The following is a 12525-nucleotide window of genomic DNA, read 5'->3' on the forward strand; positions in this document are numbered from 1 at the left end:
ATGAGGCCAGCGTTCTATTGAGTGAGTGTATTAGATATATATAATATCTGTAAGTGTACTGCTTGATAAAGGTGAAACGCGTTGCAATAAAAGCTGGTATATTTCATCCCATTCCTGTATTGGACTATTGGATGGTCTACCCCGGATCCTGCGAGCGCTGAATCCCCTTTTTTCCTTCCCTATTTCCTGGCTATGTGAAGACTCTTAATTGATTCGAGCGGACTCTCCGGTTTCCCACTGGATCGTGATTATTGTTATATGCGACCTGTGATGATACGTGCCGGTGGGTCCCCTTGGGCATGGTGTGTCCCACCTGGCACCAGGTGAGTCAGTCATTCTAGCACCTTTTTCTTCTCCTTATTGAAGTTCTAAACGACGGAGCGTTGTTTCATCTTGTGTTTTAAAGTGAGGGGACAGAAGTTTTGCGTCTTCGGCTGTGATCATCCAGCGCTGTACAGCTTCAAAGACTTTATATTGAGCTCGCCCACCACTCCAAGCAGGGCCAAAAAGTTGAAGGAGCCCTTCTGCCCATTCATTTTAGCAGTCTTGGCAGCTGGATCCTCACTATATCAATACTCTTTAAAAGCTTTAAGAGCCTAGTCAATGAAAAAAATGTCCTTCGAGCCGGAATCGAACCAGCGACCTAAGGATGTCAGCACCTCCTCTACAGTCCTCCGCTCTACCAGCTGAGCTATCGAAGGCTTGTATTTATGTGTGAACATGTGGTTTTCACCACTGATGGTTTTCCAGATTTCCTATTATGCAGCTTTTAACCCCTGAAGGACACACCTAGTTTTTCTTCAATCCTTGTTTTTGCTCCTTACTTCGGGAGGGCTTGTATTTTGGGGTACGAGCTGTATTTTTCAATGATACCATTTATTTACTGGAAAACTTTTCTAAGTGAAGTGAAATAGGGGGAAAAAAAAAAAGATCTGCCATTTTTTGGGGAGGGCTGTTTCTACAGCAAACACCACTTTATTCTCTGAATCAGTAGGCTTCTGCCAATACCAAGTTTATGTAGTTTTACTTCTAAAGCATACAATATTGTTGGGGGGGGGGGGGGGGGAAGATTTTCGTAGAATGGTAGCGTTGGAAGGGACCTCCAGGGTCATCTGGTCCAACCCCCTGCTCAATGCAGGATTCACTAAATCCCAGATATCTGACCAGCCTTGTTTGACCACTTCCATTAAAGGAGAACTCCCCACCTCCCGTGGTAACCAGTTCGCCATGTTGTGTCCATCTTAGTGGGTGATATTTAGTAAACGGCAGGGTAACCGGGCACATGTGGAAGAAGAGGGAGCTGCTCTTTACTAATGTTTTCAATCATACTTGTTGTTCTTAGTCGTTCACAACCTGCGGCGACCCTAAAGGCTCCCTCCCTCCATGTTTTTCAGTTTTGTGTCTTTCGGTTGTGGGATATCCATGCCAGTATCTGCCCTGACAGTATCAGCTATCATGTCTTTGGCGGCCAGATCTTTTGCCGCTGATCTGTCTGAGCATTATAGGTTTTTCTAGCGACTCTGTTCGCATTACATGGGTCTGAGCCCGGCCATCTTCCCCTCCAGTGATAGATCAGGTCCTATACAATTCAGGACTTCTGTTTGTTCCTCTCGCCGTCCAAGGTATACGCAGCAGCTTTCACCAGCAGCACAGCTCAAACACATCAATCCTCCAACGGCTTCCCTCGCAGTCCAGCTCTCACATCCATACATGGCTATGGGGACAGTGGTGGGTTACGCCATCCTACGTTTACTTGAGATGCAGATAGCCCAACTTTTCCCGGTTTTGTCCATGTTTAGCATCACGCTTCGCCCCATTGCTATCCTACATTTTATCAGGCATCGATTCTCCAGCCTGGTCAAGGAATAAGAAGTCTCGCACACATTATATGACTTGGTTGTCGATTTTGATTTGAATTTGGCCATTTTTTGCAGTTGCCATAATTTTAGTCTTCTTTACATTCAGGCCCATTTTTTCACTTTGTTTTAATCTTCCATATCCGTTGCTTCAGACCGGCTTCTGTTTCTGCAAGCAGAGTTGTGTCATCCGCATAAAGGAGATTGTTGATGTTTCTGCCACCTATTTTCACCCCGATTTCTAATTCATCCAGGTCCATTTCCCACATGATCACTTCTGCATATAAGTTAAACAAGATGGGTGAGAGGATGCAGCCCTGTTGGATATTTTTGCCCATCCCAAACCAACCTGTGTCCCCATACTGTGTTCTCACAGCGGCTTCTTGATTGGTATAAAGTGATTTTATCAGCTTGACTAGATGTATCGATACGCCCAGCTCTTGTAGGGGGCGCCATAGCTTGTCAGGTCAATGCAGCCAGAGGCCTTGATGTAGTTGATGAAGCACATGTAAATATTCTTTTGGTATTCTCAAGCTTTTTCCATGGTCCATCGCAGGTTTGCAATATGGTTCACGGGTGCCGCATCCTCACTGGATCCTGCCTGTACATCAGGGGGCGCTGCTTCAACTACTAAGCTCAGTCTTTCCTGCATGCAGAATGAGGGCTATTCAGTGGTTGGAGCAATTCTACGACTCACCTTTCTTTAGTAGAGGGATGAAGACAGATCTTTCCCAGTCCTGTGGCCATCGTGTTGATGCCCATACTGCCTGGCACAGCACTGTGATGGTTGTAACTGGTACTGGCAGCGATAGCTCTGCCGGTATGTTATCTATGCCCAGGGCTTTATTTTTGGCTAGTTGTTTCATTGCCATAGCCACTTCTGACTCCATAATGGAGGCTCCACCTCATGCAATGGTCCAGGTATGTGGTTTCAGGCATACAGTTCCTCTGAGTATTCCCTCCACCTGTCCTTGATACTCTGTTGGTCATTCAGTTTCTCTCCATTTATGCCTTTTTATTGTGCTGTTGTATGCCAAGAAAGGTTTTTGGGCCATCTTGACCTATGAGTATAGGCCTCACATAAGGCCTTTCATGGCTTCTGCTATCAGTTGTTTGCAGCGCCCATTCCAGTCCATTTCCTTGCCGCTTGCTGAAAATTGGCAATTAGTTGCCGAACTTAGTCTTTGTGGCCAGCCGCCTTTGCTGCTCTTTTATTGGCTATTCTGAGGGTTTGCTTGGACAACCAATAGCATAGTTTTTCCTGCTTCTTATAGGTGAGATGCTTACTGGCTCTTTCCATAACCGTGGACTGTATAACAGGTCATAGTTCCTCTGGATGCGTCTCTGATGTGTCAAGCAGTTCGAATCGCTTTGCTACATCAATACCCGTGTGAGAGTCATCCATATTTGCTACTCCCAAGCTCAGATAAATGGGGAGGGTTAGGAAAAGACCTGGTGACCTACCCAGTAAAAACTTCACCTTGGAAACCCTATGAAAGAGCTCTCCATAGATTCAGATACGGTATCCGATGGCAGCCCCACAGGCCAAAGGATTCTCTAAATATCTGATAATAGATATTTTCACTCCGATGACTTCAGATTGCTCTATGCCGGACATGAGGAAATCAAGAGGAATGGAGTCGCCTTTATTACAAACAACCAGAACTCAAGAGTAGTAGAAGGTTCTAGAACAATCAGTGACCGTATCATTGCTATCTGCATACGTGGTAAGCCAGTGAACATCTCAATCTTACAGGTCTATGCCCCAACGACTGATGCTGATGAGGAAACTAGTGAAGATTTTTATGCCGACATCCAGAAAACAAAGTGCCAAAGAAGGACATCATTTACGTTATGGGCGACTTCAATTCCAAAGTCAGTAGCCAGCCAGAAGAAACCATCACAGGAAGATTTGGGCTTGGTGAAAGAAAAAAAGTAGGTGGTTGTCTGGTACAGATCTACCAAGAAAATCGGCTACAGATAGCACATACATGGTTTATGCAACCCAAACGCCGACTGTCCACGTGGACATCCCCCAAACGCCAACTGTCCACGTGGACATCCCCCAAACGCCGACTGTCCACGTGGACATCCCCCAAACGCCGACTGTCCACGTGGACATCCCCCAAACGCCGACTGTCCACGTGGACATCCCCCAAACGCCGACTGTCCACGTGGACATCCCCCAAACGCCGACTGTCCACGTGGACATCCCCCAAACGCCGACTGTCCACGTGGACATCCCCCAAACGCCGACTGTCCACGTGGACCTGTCTCAATGGCCTCCATTGAAATCAGACTGATTACATCCTGTGTCATCATCATTGGCGAAGTTCAGTCATTGCAATAAAAACCTTCCCTGTTGCCGACTGCGGCGCTGATCATGAACTCCTCGCAACTAAGATCAAGAGCAAATTCTGTAGCATTAAGAAAGGTGCTCCACTGAGAAAATTTGACCGATACTTGGGGACCCCCTATAGCACCTCGATTCTAAATCTGCAACAATAAAGGGGTTGTCCCGCGCCGAAACGGGTTTTTTTTTTTTTCAACCCCCCCCCCCCCCGTTCGGCGCGAGACAACCCCGATGCAGGGACGTAAAAAAAAAACCGCTAAGCGCTTACCTTAATCCCCGCGCTCCGGTGACTTCTATACTTACCGGCTGAAGATGGCCGCCGGGATCCTCTTCCTCCGTGGACCGCAGCTCTTCTGTGCGGTCCATTGCCGATTCCAGCCTCCTGATTGGCTGGAATCGGCACGTGACGGGGCGGAGCTACACGGAGCCCCATTGAAGAAAGCAGAAGACCCGGACTGCGCAAGCGCGGCTAATTTGGCCATCGGAGGGCGAAAATTAGTCGGCTCCATGGGAACGAGGACACTAGCAACGGAGCAGGTAAGTAAAAAACTTTTTATAACTTCTGTATGGCTCATAATTAATGCACAATGTACATTACAAAGTGCATTATTATGGCCATACAGAAGTGTATAGACCCACTTGCTGCCGCGGGACAACCCCTTTAAGGTAATTGGCATAAAAAAAACTGGAGAAGAGAAACAGAACGTTTCTTGCATTTCCATCACAGTTATCAGCACTAAAATGGTGCAAAAAGTAAGACTAATCTCACAAAACAAGGTAAGAAACAAATCCTAAAGCTGCATAATGCTGAGGGGAGAATAAAGAAGTAGTTTGGGTCCTGCAGAAATTGGTGTGAAAAGTCATGAAGAAAAGAAAAGAGCATAAAAATGAAAGCCTGACGTAGTCGGCAGGATTTGAACCTGCGCGGGGAGACCCCAATGGATTTCTAGTCCATCGCCTTAACCACTCGGCCACGACTACTAGACAGATCTCACTTGCACCTGGTTAGTGGAAGCTTTGGGAGCAGCACATGAATCCCACAAAGCCACGCTCTACTGCCGTAATTATCCTAATAGCAGCTCCACAACATTTAGCATAAAGAGCAGCCGCTTTATGGGTTAAAAAAGGTTTTCCTTATCTATATTTTGTCAGTAAGTGAGGCACCGAGGGGCTTTTTCTCTCTTTCTTGGATATTTTCTAAAGATTTATGCGGCCCGTGAGGTCCAGAATCAGAATAGACTCTTCTAAATCAGAGGGTCCTGAGTTGGGAATCCTCTGGGGTACTGTGGACACATTCGCAGGCTGCCACTGGGTACCAGGATCACGGATGCAATGTTGGTTGCATTACATTAAAGGGGTTATGTCAGTACAACCCCCCCCCTCCCAGACCGCTCGGGTGAGCCTAAAATAAAACAGAGGGTATACTTACCTCCCCAAGAGCCCCAAGACACAGCTGAGAGATGCTGCAATCAGCGGCGACTTCTAGATAAACAACCGGGCAGAAGTTAGGTGAGCATTGTGGCCAACCAGAGGCTTCAGCATCACAAGACTCCTGGCATCAGCACTTACATCCGGCACGCCATGCTGCCAGGAGTCCACATGGCTGCAGAAGGTCTGCAACGCCAAAGACTGCACCAAATGCTGTGGTTTTTCTCTTGGGTTTCATTGTGGAAATTCAGCATATTTGTCAATGATTTTACTCTTAGCAGCATATCTGTCCTGTCTGAACAGATTCTCCAACCGGAGGCCATGAAATTTATACCATGTGACCGTCCTGATCCCCTGACCATCATAGTTAGCGACTGCTGTGATCAGACCCTCCCCCTAGCATGCTCTATTTTGTGGTGCATTACATAGAGAACCCCCATTGTTCTCCATTCACACCTTAATCAATCCACCCATATGTAATTACATTGGGCTGCGTGTATACACACCATTGCAAAGCAATAGGTGGACTGCCCATGACAGCGTGTGAGATACATGCCTGAGATACGCTGTCATGCGTAGTCCAATTTTGCTATGGTACACAGACTGCCCATTCTGTCTGTCTTTTGGTTCCGTCCAAAGACAGACCCATTCAGCCGCAGGGATTTCTCTTTCCAGCTTCTTGAATGCAGCAGAAAAGTAGAATCCCCAATTCCCTGCATATAGTGATATGGAGCATGCTGGTCTAACCTGGGTATCTCCTGTATATAATGATATATGTACAGCTGGTGTAAGTTATACATCTCCTGTATATAGTGATATGGGGCATGCTGGTATAACCTGGGTATCTCCTGTATATAATTATATGTGTACAGCTGGTATCAGTTATACATCTCCTGTATATAGTGATATGGAGCATGCTGGTATAACCTGGGGGTCTCCTGTATATAGTGGTATGAAGCATGCTGGTATAACCTGGGGATCTCCTGTATATAGTGGTATGAAGCATGCTGGTATAACCTGGGTATCTCCTGTATATAATTATATATGTACAGCTGGTATAAGTTATACATCCTGCATATAGTGATATGGAGCATGCTGGTATAACCTGGGTATCTCCTGTGTATAATTATATATGTACAGCTGGTATAAGCTAGACATCTCCTGTATATAGTGATATGGAGCATGCTGGTATAACCTGGGTATCTCCTGTATATAATTATATATGCACAGCTGGTATAAGTTATACATCTCTGTATATAGTGATATGGAGCATGCTGGTATAACCTGGGTATCTCCTGTATATAATTATATATGCACAGCTGGTATAAGTTATACATCTCCTGTATATAGTGATATGGCGCACGCTGGTACACCTGGGTATCATCTGTATATAATTATATATGTACAGCTGGTATAAGTTATACATCTCCTGTACATAGTGCTATACCAGTATGGTCTATATCACTACAGACTGGATATGTAGCTTATACCAGTAGCACATATATAATTATATACCCAGCTTATACCAGCATGCTCCATATCACTATGTATAGTAGATATACATCCCCTGTATATAGTAATATGGATGATGCTGGTATAACCTTGGTATATCCTTTACATCATTGTTAGAGATGAGCGAACACACTCGTCCGAGCTTGATGCTCGTTCGAGTATTAGGGTACTCGAGATGCTCGTTACTCGAGACGAACACCACGCGGTACTTGATTGCATTTCCTTTCCCGCATGTTTAGCGCCATTTTCTAGACAATAGACATGCGGGGAAGGCATTACCACTTCCTGCTGTGACATGCCAGCCTTCTCCCCCCCACAGTAGTGAGTGGCTGGACCGATCAGGTGACCGCCGAGTACTTAAACTGGTCCCGCCCGCGGCTCGCCTCAGACACATGCTGGCAGAGGTTAGGGAAAGTGCTGCTGCTGATATAGGGAAAGTGTTAGAGTAGGATCCTGTCTTCAAGAACCCCAACGGTCCTTCTTAGGGCCACAGCTGACCGTGTGCAGTACTGTTGTGGCTGCTGGGAGTAGTTTTGTGCCAATTTTTTTTAAGCATCTCGGGCTGTGCAGGCCATTAGAGCTATAGCGTTCTCAGTCTGCAGTGCATAATGCAGAGTTTAAGGACACAGCGACTTCTATAGGGAAAGTTATACAGTCCTGATCCTCCATACAAGAACCCCAACGCTCCTTCTTAGGGCTACATCTGACCGTGTGCTTTACAGTTGTGGCCTGCTGAGAGCAGTAGTGCATAAATTTTTGTATTACGCATCTAGGCCTGTTCCCAGCCTTTCAGTAATTGCGTTCTCAGCCTGCAGTGCCGTGCAACCAGCTCTCACCGTGAAACTGCACTCTAATATTTCCTAGCCTACTGCAAACGACTTCAGTTATACCGTTCTGTGTCTGCAGTGCATTAGACAGAGGTCTCACCGCTAAACAGTACTGTAATATTACCGGGGCCACTGCAAAGTATTTCAGCTCTGCCGCTGTGCAGAGCGTCTCACAATACCCTTTCCTTGGTGGGGTTGAGATCGCCGCAGTTACCAGCACTATCCACTGGCTTTAGAGTCTTCTCCCACTCCACACAGCCTCTATTATCTACAAGTCTCTACAAGCGGTAAATTACCCCAAGATATCAGTGCAAGACAGCGGGTTACTTTTTTCCTAGTCCGAGTTCCTGGGCATGATGAATCACAGCCGACTGCTGCGGGATTAGGAGAGAGGCAAGTTTCTGGGGTCCGCAGCTGCATATCACAATTTACAGGTCCGCGTGGTAGACCATTATTAAAAAACAGAGGAGTGCGAGCAGGTCCTGTTGTGGATGACAGAAAACGCGTCCAGCAATGTATCGACCACCCAGTCTTCTACGCAGTCCACTACTCCCGACCTAGGAACTGCAACTCTAAATCCTCTGGCTGCTCCTCCTTCCTCCCAGCCTCCTCACTCCATGAAAATGACATATTCTGAGCAGGCAGACTCCCAGGAACTGTTCTCGGGTCTCTGTCATGAGTGGGAAAAAATGGTTCCTCTCTCACCTTAGGAGTTTATCGTGACCGATGACCAACCTTTGGAAAGTTCCCGGAGTCAGGGTGATGAGGCTGGGGACTTCCGGCAACTGTCTCAAGAGCTTTTTTGTGGATGAGGAGGATAATGATGATCAGACACAGTTGTATGTCAGTGAGGTAGTAGTAAGGGCAGTAAGTCCAAGGGAGGAGCGCACAAAGGATTCGGAGGAAGAGCAGCTGGACGATGAGGTGGCTGACCCCACCTGGTTTGCTAAGTCTTCTGAGGACAAGGCTTCAGAGGGGGAGGCAAGTGCAGCAGCAGGACAGGTTGGAAGAGGCAGTGGGGTGGCCAGGGGTAGAGGCAGGGCCAGAGCAAAGAATCCCCCAACTGTTTCCCAAAGCACCCCCTCGAGCCAAGCTTCCGTGCAGAGGGCTAGGTGTTCAAAGGTGTGGATGTTTTTTAGTGAGAGTGCGGACAACCGATGAACAGTGGTGCGCAACCTGTGTCACACCAAGATCAGCCGGGGAGCCACCACTACCAGCCTCACCACCACCAGCATGCACAGGCATATGATGGCCAAGCACCCCACAAGGTGGGACGAAGGCCATTCACCGCCTCTTCCCCTGTGCCACACAGATCGAATCACCCTGCCAAGACACAGGCACGAGCGCCTCCCGGCCTGCACTCACACCCTCACCTCCACCGTCCTCCACTCCATCCAGCAATGTCTCTCAGCGCAGCGTTCAGCTGTCGCTAACATAAGCGTTGGAGCAAAAGCGCAAATACGCGACCACCCACCCGCATGCACAAGCTTTAAACGTGCACATTGCCAAATTAATCAGCCTGGAGATGCTGCCGTACAGGCTTGTGGAAACAGAGGCTTTCAAAAACATGATGGTGGCGGCGGTCCCGCGCTACTCAGTCCCCAGTCGCCACTATTTGTCCCGGTGTGCCGTCCCAGCCCTACACCAGCACGTCTCTCGCAACATAAATCGTGCCCTCACCAACGTGGTCACTGGGAAGGTCCACTTTACTATGAACACGTGGAGAAGTACTGGCGGGCAGGGCCACTATATCTCCCTGACGGCACATTGGGTGAACTTGGTGGAGCCTGGGAATGCTCACATCCTACCCACACCCAGAATAGCGGGTCCTACGTCTGTGCTGGTATCTGCGGCGTTTTATGCCACCTCTTCCAAACCCTCCCCCTCCTCCTCCACTGCCACGTCTACCTCTCAATTAAGAAGTGTGAGCACGTCGCCAGCAGTGGGTAGTGCGCGGCACCACGGCGGTGGGCAAGCATCAGCAAGCCGTGCTGAAACTAATCAGCTTAGATGACAAGAGGCACATGGCCCCCGAGCTGCTGCAGGGTCTGACAGAGCAGACCGATCTCTGGCTTTCGCTGCTGAGTCTTCAACCGGGCATGGTCGTGTGTGACAACGGGCGTAACCTGGTGGCGGCTCGGCAGTCTCACACATGTGCCATGCCTGACCTACGTCTTTAATCTGGTGGTTCAGTGGATTCTGAAAAACTACCCCCACTTGTCTGACCTGCTCAGCAAGGTGCGCCGCGTCTGCGCACATTTCTGCAAGTCCACCATGGACGCTGCCACCCTGAGGACCCTGCAACGTTGGTTTCAGCTGCCAGAGCACCGACTGCTGTGGGACGTGCCCACACGCTGGAATTCTACGCTGTACATGTTGGCCAGGCTGTACGAGCAGCGTAGAGCAATAGTGGAATACCAGCTGCAACATGGGCGGCCGAGTGGTAGTCAGCCTCCCCAATTCTTTACTGAGGAGTAGTCATGGATGGCAGATATCTGCCAGGTCCTCGGAAACTTTGAGGAGTCTACCCAGATGGTGAGCATTGATGCGGCAACCATTAGCGTTACCATCCCGCGGCTTTGCCTGCTGAGAAGTTCCCTGCTAAGCATAAAGGCCGACGCTTTGCGGTTGGAACAGGAGACGGGGAATCACAGTATGTCGCTTGAAAGCCAAACCACCCTCATGTTTATATCTCAGCGCGTTTTGGAGGAGGAGGAGCAGGGGGAGGAAGAGACAGCTGGCCACACTGCAGAGGGTACCCATGCTGCTTGCCTCTCATCTGTTCAGCGTGTATGGGCTGAAGAGGAGGAGGAGGCTCCTGAAAGTCATCTTCCTAGTGAGGATAGCGATGTGTTGCGTACTGGGACCCTGGCACACATTGCTGACTTCATGTTAGGCTGCCTTTCCTGCGAGTCTCGCATTAGACGCATTCTGGTCAACACGGATTACTGGGTGTACACCCTTCTCAACCCACGGTATAAGAAAAACCTTTCCACTCTCATTCCCGAAGAGGAAAGGGGTACAAGAGTGATGCAATATCACAGAGCCCTGGTGGAAAAAGTGATGCTAAACTTTCCATCTGACAGCGCTAATGGCAGAAGACGCAGTTCCGAGGGCCAAGTGGCAGGGGAGAAGCGGGGATCAGGCAGCATGTCCAGCACAGACAGTGGAACACTCTCCAAGGCCTTTGCCAGCTTAATGGCTCCCCAGCAAGACTGTGTCACCACTCCCCAGTCAAGGCTGAGTTGGAGGGAGCACTGTAAAAAGATGGTGAGAGAGTATGTAGCCAATCGTACCACCATCGTCCGTGATGCCTCTCCTCCATACAACTATTGGGTGTCAAAGCTGGACAGGTGCCACAAACTTGTGCTGTATGCCCTGGAGGTTCTGGCCTGCCCTCTTTAGTGCAGATGGGGGAATCATCACGGATAAGCGTACCCGCCTGTCAACTGTCAGCGTCGACATGCTTACACTCCTAAAGATAAACAAAGGCTGGACTTCCCCAGACCCCTCTTCTCTATGGGCGGAAAGCAGCAGAACCTAATGATTCTTTTCACTGCAACAGGAGAAAAATGCATCCTCTATAACCACAAAAAAGGGGGAATTAGCTTTGTTGATCACTTTCGGATATTACTCCTCCTCCTCCTCCTCCTCAAACAGCATGTCATCACGCTAAACTGCCAATTTTTCTGCAGCCCAAAAGGCTCTGTTTAAAAGTGTTCTACAATTTTTCAAAGTTTCAAAAGTATTTATACTTTAACAGAAACCAATTTTTTTTCACAGGGCTGCCTCCAGGCTCTGTTACAAATTAAAAGATGTTTATGGGTTTCACCTGCCCTTGCGGTTGAGCAATTTTTCAGGGGTGCACTTGTACTCTTGGTACACCAGTTTTTCTGGTCTTCACCTATACTGTTATACAACTAATTTTTCCATCCTTCGCCTACACTCTTGGTAACCAAATTTTTTCAGGTGTTCGCCTATACTCTTGGTGCACCAATGTTTCAGGGGTCCGCCTACACTCTTGCTACAGAAATGCTACTGGGGTCTGCCTATACACTTGGTACAGAAATGTTACAGGGGTTCATCTATACAGTTTCTACTGAATGGTTTGAGGGGTTCGCCTATACTCTTGCTACAGAAAGGTTAATGGGGTCTGCCTATGCTGTGGGTGCACAAAGACTTCCCATCGCAGTGTTTTACCTATCTGGCACAAATACAGTGACTGACTTGAGCAGAAATGTGGGCCTAGGCCGAGGTCTTTGGCGGGGTGAAACTCTGCCATGTTTGGGCACTCTGATTTCTTCCTGTGTAATACCATATTTGTGCACTGACAGCATAGGCAAGCCCAAGGAACTCAAAGACTTCCCCTTGCGGTGTTGAGCTATCTGACACCTACACAGAATGAAGTATGTGGTGACACATGGATTTCCCATAGCTATTTAACTGACGGCACCTTGGGTCACACAAGGTGGAGGCTGGGATCGAGCCTGACCCAGGACCTGCTCACGTACTTTCCACACAGAGTATTGCAGGTCCTACCTCAGTCATT

General features: G+C 48.3%; 2 non-coding genes across 2 annotated transcripts; both read right to left on the reverse strand.

The window, feature by feature from the left end:
• Positions 1-615: 615 nt before the first annotated feature.
• TRNAY-GUA (transfer RNA tyrosine (anticodon GUA)) lies at positions 616-701 on the reverse strand. The gene is given in 2 exon segments: positions 616-651; positions 665-701. It is a non-coding gene; the product is annotated as a tRNA-Tyr (tRNA).
• A 4407-nt stretch (positions 702-5108) lies between these two features.
• Positions 5109-5190, reverse strand: TRNAS-AGA (transfer RNA serine (anticodon AGA)). The gene has a single exon. It is a non-coding gene; the product is annotated as a tRNA-Ser (tRNA).
• Between the last annotated feature and the right edge of the window lie 7335 nt (positions 5191-12525).

The sequence above is a fragment of the Eleutherodactylus coqui genome, chromosome 1, assembly GCF_035609145.1.
Source record: "Eleutherodactylus coqui strain aEleCoq1 chromosome 1, aEleCoq1.hap1, whole genome shotgun sequence".
Lineage (NCBI taxonomy): Eukaryota > Metazoa > Chordata > Amphibia > Anura > Eleutherodactylidae > Eleutherodactylus > Eleutherodactylus coqui.